The following is a 6657-nucleotide window of genomic DNA, read 5'->3' as shown; positions in this document are numbered from 1 at the left end:
CTCGCGACATGAATTGCGTCCCGTCGAGCTGCCGAAAGGTCCTCAGGTGTGCCCTGCTCAGAGCACAAAGGGCAGGTACGCGCACGTATTGTTGCCTGCGTATTTATTACAAGCATTTATATCACGTCCTTCCACTGAGCGCTCAGTACGGCTTACAAAATATACAATTAGAATGTAAAACCTCAATTATTAAAACAATAATCAGCACAATCACAGAGGGCAGAACCCCGCGAACACCCCCCCCGTTTGTTCAACGCACCGCTGGATCTTGTTATTCCCCCGTGCAGCCTATTCAGGGATTTCCAGACGTGTTTCTCTGATGTGTCAGGAATATTTGTACAGTTTGGGGAGACTGGGAAGTAAACAGAGAGTATGCAAATTTAGTGACGGGGAAGCAAGCAGAAGTGGGATTTGGGCAGATCGAAGGACTGGGAAGTACACGGAGGAGAGGTTCGCACACCTGCCGGATGGAGCAGCTACTCCAAGTGTGCAAATTCTCTCCTGCCCTTTTCGCTTCCCAGCCCTTAAATGTGTGCACAGCTCTTTGACTTTATTAACGGCCCTAACTTGCAGTTGTACGTACTTCAAAAGGCAGCTGTGAAATTGTGTGAATGGAGTTAATATCTTCCTTCTCTGGAGCAGGTGGAGAGGGTGGCAAGCGTTGGAACGGGGGACACTGAGGACCGCCAGTTCAACACTGGGAAGCAAGAGAAGCACGTTGCTGGGGGGGGGGCTTCCCTTCCCCCTTCGATGCACCCCCCCCCTTGGCACTTTCCCGCATGTACTGGTGCTTTCACAGGCCAGCCTGGCGCTTGATCCCCGGCACATGTGGGCGAATCCGCCCATTTGCAAACCGGCTTTGTCTGCCTGCTCCTTGCTCCTCTTTGCTTCTCCCTTTGACCGTGGAAACGTGCAAGACAATTGACGAGGCAGGCGATAGAGCAGGCGGAGGGCAGGGGGCCCTCGCGAACGCAGCCGGCGCCGGCGCCACTAACGGCAGGAGAGCAGCAAACTTAACGCTGCCATTTTTAGGGGCGAACAGCTGGCTGGGAATGCAAAGGGCATCGGCTGGAGTGGGCCAGGGGAGAAGGCGGGCGGAGGCGTGAAGGGCGCCGAGATCGGTGAGGGTGACTGGGGAGGCGGGGAGGCGCCCAGAGCGAGTCCCCCCCTCCGCCAGGGGCACCGTGAGTCGTCGCCCGAGCCGGGGCACCGGCTTGTGTCCAGGGGACTCGGCGCGATGCGCAAACGCGCCAGCCGCCCTCGCGCGTTTTGTCCCCGGCGACCCCTCCGGTTCCCGCTGCCTTCATTCCGGTGTTGTTCCCAGGGTGATCATCTCCTCCAAGGTGGGACGAACATCCTCCCAGAAGAGCTGGTTCGGGCCTCACGCCTTCCACGTTTCCCTCTTGCCTGCTCCGCCCTGCCGCCCCCTCCGTGCATCCTCCGAGCGGGCAGCCCTCTTGCTGGGCCTGCTCGCACGTCGCTTTCTGGGGGACGCGGAGCGACTCCGGCTGGAGGGTTGGGCTGGAAGCGCACCCCACACTCGGCCCCGCTTCTGGCACGCAATGCTGACGACGAGCCAGGCCAGCGGGCTGGGCTGAGCTGAGCAGGGCTGAGCCCACGACACCCCCCCCCCCTCGGCCAGCCACGAGGGAATCGCGGCCGGGCGAGCACCGCGGCCGGGAGCTTCCCTGGCCAGTAGCTGGGGAAGCGGCCCCAGAGAGGCCCGGGCAGCTGTGCCAACGAACTCGGCGCGAGGCGGCTTCCGCGGTTAGCGAGGTCTTCGGCGCGACTCGGCGAAAGCGGCCCGCAACGAATCCCACTCAGAGGTCGGAGCGGTCCCGCCTTCCCGGGACGGCGCGCAAAATACGGCGCGGAGCTTGGCAAGCCGGGCGGCGACGCAGCCTCGGATGTGACCTCCGCTTACACGCGACCACTCAGAAGGAAACGGCGCTTACTCTCGAGAAGGCAACTGCCCTTGCGGGGCTTTCTCGTAATCCCAGCCGGTCCTCCCTGTTCGGGGCATTCCAAGCCCACAAGCCCAACTCGCAAGCGATGCCGGAGCGCCGCGCCGCGCCGGGCCTCCCTCCCCTGCACGCGCACCCGAGGCCGGCCGCGCAAGCCGCATCCCGAAAGGCAGTCCGGGCCGCGCCGGCCGCGGGAATCCCGGACAGGCAGAAGCCAGCTGGCCTGAGGAAGCGCCGCGCCCCCCAGGCCTCCGAGGGGCTGGGCAGGGGCAGCCGTGGGCGGCCGTGCGCTCCTGGGGCAACGCGGCGAGAAGGCGCCCGGCCTGGCCGGCCCAAGGCCCTCCCGTGGCCAGGGAAGGCCTCTGGGAAGCGGTCCCGGGGGCGACGAGGGCCGCCCCGCTTGCAGAGAAGGCCCGCGGGAGGCGCTGGCCCGCAGGGCTGAACAACGGAGGCCCCGCCGGGAATGCTTCTCGCTGCCGCCGCGCCCCCTCGGGTACCCCACACCCAGTCGCGCGCGCTTCCAGGAGCCGCGCCCGCCGCGCCTTCCCCGCGGGTCTTCAGCCGGGCGCGCCCCTGTGCGCGGCTCCCGCTCACCAGCGCGCCGCGCCGGCCCTGCCGCCGCAGACCGCAGGCCCGCTGTGTGCCTAGCGGAAGGGTCGCCTCGTGCTGCTCCGCCTGGAGCCCCCGGGCCGTCCTCCTCCCCGCAGGCGCCCAGCGACACCGGCCCGCCGCCACGGGAGCTTCGGGACCAGGCGGGCAACGTTTTCCCGTCCCGCGGTCGAGCCTCTCGAGGCCCTCCATGCGCCGGGCGGATCCAGGCCGAGCGAGAGGCCCTGGCAGGCGCCCTAGGTCGTCCCGCCGCGTGGGTCCGCCGGGCAGAGCGGCCTGAAGCGCCCCCACCCCCGGCGCCGCTAGTTCAGCCTTCGCGGCCCTTTAGTCTCGCGGGGGGGGGGTTGCCCCTGCTTGGGCGCCGCCACGGGGGGCGCACCCGCGACCGAATGAGCAAACGACGCGCGTGCCGGTCCTCCCTCCCTGCCAGGCCCGCTTTCGCCGGGCCGAGAGGGAAAGGCGCCTCCTCCGTCAGTGCGGGGGGGCCTGCACGCGCCGGACGACCCCTCGCCGTTTTGCTCCGGCCTCTCTGAGCCCCTTCTGTCCCGCTGGGACCAGCGTCCCTCGGCGGTCCACACCGCGGGCCAGGAGCGACGGGCCGCCTCCCGGCACACTCGCCTGCGACCGGCTGACCAAGCGGGGCCTGCAGGTCGCCACGGCCCGAGCAGAAGGTGCCGGCAGCGCCCCGGGGCGCCCCCACTGCCCGAGGCCATCTGAGAAGGCGCTTCTACGGATGGCCGGACGCGCGTCTTTTATGCCAAACCAAGCGCGACTGGGCCCGGCGGGCGATCGACGGGGCGGACGGACCCAGTGCATCCCCGGGACCTGGTCACCGGGCGGAGAGCAGAGCGAAATCGGACGGGCGGCCCGCACTCCTTTCGGTGTCCTGTCGCTCCGCGGGGAGCTTTTCCACCAAGGCCCTCGGCGGCGCCCGCCCTTCCCTACCTGCGCCTGCGGAGGAGGCGACGGAGCGGCATCCCGACATCCTCGCAAGGCCCCGCGGCGGCGCAGAGACAGGCGGCGGCGGGATGGCGCGCCCCGAGCGTCCTTTGCGCCTCTGCCGCCCCACACCCCGGCCAAGCAGGGCCGGCCCGCTTCCGCGCCTGGCGGGGCGCACTCACGCGTCAACGGAGCTGCGCGGGCGCCGGTGGGTCGCGGAGGGCCGTTCCGCTGCCCGGGCCCGAGCTGCGGAGTTCCCTGACGCCTCAGGCGCAGCGCAGTCCCGCGGGGAGGACCGGCCGCGGCAGAGGGTCGCTCGGAAGGCCTGCCAAGCCCCTTCCCAGGCCCGGGAGCCGGCGCCGCGGGGATGCGCGCCTCGGCTCTGGCGGCGGCGCCTCCGGTGTGCGGGCTCCGAACGGGAAAGGCGGGTCCCGTGGGAGGCGGCGCGGCTGCCCACGGAGGGCGGGGCCTGGAGCTGGGCGTGGCCTCCCGGCCCCTCCCTCCGCCCACCTGTGTCTCTCCTGCCCGGACCTCCCGACGGCCGCAGCAGCCTCGCCGGGGAAGGTCCGCCCGCCGGTCGCAGGGTGAGCCCGACGCGCGCCTCCGGCCGAGAAAGACGCTCCGTTCCGAGCTGGACTGAACTCGGCGCCGCCGCCCGCCTCCTTGCCCTTCCCCGCGCGATGGAGCTCCCGTCTGGGCCCGGCGCGACCCCCTCGGAGACCGCCCGCCTGGTGGGCAGCCGCAGCCTCCGCAGCGTCGGCAGCCTCCGCCTCAAGAGGTGAGGGCGCCCCGCGCGGAGCAGCTCTTCCGTCCCCGCACGCCGCTCCCGTCCTCCCGCCAGCCCCGCGCCCGCGCCGGAGGGCGCTCTCCTGCCTGCGAGGTCGCTCCACACCCGCACCCTCCGTCCGCCGCGCCACAGCCCTCCCCGCGCCCGGCAGCCCCCTCTGCGCCAGCCACCCTCCCGCCCGGCGGAGCGGCTTCTCGGCGCCGGTGCCCCGCTTGGCGGCGCGCGGACAGCCTCCCTCCCGTGCGCCTCGCCTCGCCCGGCCAGCCCTGCCGCCTCGGCGCGCCTGGTGGGGAGCCCCGCGCTCCGGCAAAGGATCCCAACCCTTCGCGGTACAGGATGCAGCGCAGAAAAAGCAGGCAGACGGAGCCTCCGACTTAACCACCGGGAGCGAACCGCAGGAGGCGCCCCAGCCCGGCTGAGACCTCCACCCAGCCTTCCCGTGCCAGTCCGTGTGTGCGAGAGCGAGAGCGAGGCGCGCCAGGTGGTGCGGAGAACGGGCGCATTTCATCCGTTCCTGCCAGACCCAGTCGCAGGGGTCTCTGCCCACCCTTGCCCACCTGCGGGGGTGCCCGGACTTCCTGGCAGTCCTTCCGTGCCTTCTCTGCCTGCGAAGCTCAGAGGAGCCTCTCCGAGCGGCTGCTGCAGCCCCCCCCCCCCGCTGCACCATGGGCACTTGGTTGTCACTCGAAGGAGCCTGCAGTGGGACGTGGACAGGGAGGGCCCCTCTGTCCCACCCCCGCTTGCAGGGAGACAGGGCGAGATGCCACCACACCCCGAGCTGGGGCCTCTGGGGAACAGGGCTCTGTGGGAGGGGGGTGGATAGATCTGGCCAGGAACTGCCCCCTGAAGTGGCTTGTCCCCCGTGGGGCCGGGCTGTGCTTCAGCCACCCCCACTGGCCTCCCTCCTGCCCCCCAGCGCCGTTGATTTGCTTGCCTTCCTGGCAGGCTCTGGGCCCCTTCCCCGGTTTTGCTCTCCTTCGCACCCATCTGCCTCCCTCCCCGCCGGGTGCCAGGGACAGCTGCATGTGGGCGTCAAAGCTGCTCTCCGAGCTGGCCTCGCTGCTTCCCTTCTGCTTCCCTTCGTTGCTGGCTGGCGCTCGCTCGTGTGTGCTCAGGGGACAGGGAGTGGGGGGCCGCAGGCACCCAAGCCCACCGGCCCCACAGCGCCTGCCTAGCCCATCAATCTTGGCTAGGCCTGGCTGAGGAGATAAGCCCTGAAGGTCACACGGTTGTGCTTGTGCGTCCTGCCAACGAGAAGGGCTGCCTCCAACTGGGCAGCCACGATCGGTTCAAGCGCTGCACATAAACAGAGCGGGGAGGGGGGTGAATGTGGGGTCTCCCGTCGGGCCCTGTGGGGAACAACGCTTCCCACCTGCCCACCAAGGGTCTGGAACGAAGAATCAGCAGCGAGGGGCCCCGAGTTTGCCAAAGGCCCCAAATTAACAAAACGGGGTGGCGAGGCGCACGCACGGGGCGGCCCTGGACTGGGAGGGGGCGCATGGCAAGTGAGGGTGGCGAGCGCGGTTCAGCGGAGGCAGGTGTACGTGACACATGTTGCGCGGGAGGGACCCCCAGCGCCGAGGACAGACCGGTGGGGTCCGAGCTGGCAGTGACTGACCAGGAAGGGGATCATAGGCTTGATGGCAGCTGAATGAGCGTGTCCAGCCGGTGCATTGCTGCCCCGAAAGGGGCAGATCGAGGGAGGATGGTGCACATCGTTGGCCCGCGGCAGCAGGGGGCTCGACCCGGGGGCCTTCGTGGCCCCTTCCAGCCCCACCAATCCGTGGTTCCACACACTGCCAAGATCGTGCCGTCTCCGCACAGCTTGATGGTGTGGAAACCACCGCGGCGGGAGCACCGTGCGCCGTCCCACCTCACAGAGGCTCTCGTGGTGCTGGAAGAGGTGCAGAAGCTCAGGGGGCTGAAGGGACCCTGCGAGGACAAGCACCAGAGGCCTGGAGGAGCGTGAGCAAGGAGAGCTGCCGGCAGTTGCAGGATGACGCCTGGTGCGCTGAGAGTGGAGCGGGGGGCACTCTACCCTCCCCCACAATATTGGGACCTCCGGGGTCCTCTTGGGAGCCAGTGGGAGTGAGAGCTGCCACGGAGAAAACCACAGGCTTCTCCACGGCCACAGGAAGCCTCCAGTCTCGGGAGCGGGAGGCCATTTCCGGCCACGAGCCATGCCAGCCGCCTTAAAGGCTCCGTGCCCCAATGCCCCACAGTGCTGCCACCCTCTCCTGCTGCTGGGCACCCACTGGGGCAGTGGACTGGGGCAGAGCAGCGGGAGCCAACTGCAGCCTCACCCAACCGCCACGGCCGGGGGTCATGCTGCCGCCTTGCTGCACTGAAGCGGCCCCG

Source organism: Varanus komodoensis, unplaced genomic scaffold (genome assembly GCF_004798865.1).
Source record: "Varanus komodoensis strain SLA01 unplaced genomic scaffold, ASM479886v1 scaffold114, whole genome shotgun sequence".
In the NCBI taxonomy this organism is placed as follows: Eukaryota; Metazoa; Chordata; class Lepidosauria; order Squamata; family Varanidae; genus Varanus; species Varanus komodoensis.
The sequence above is the reverse complement of the archived record's forward strand: the minus strand, read 5'-3'. Positions refer to the sequence as shown.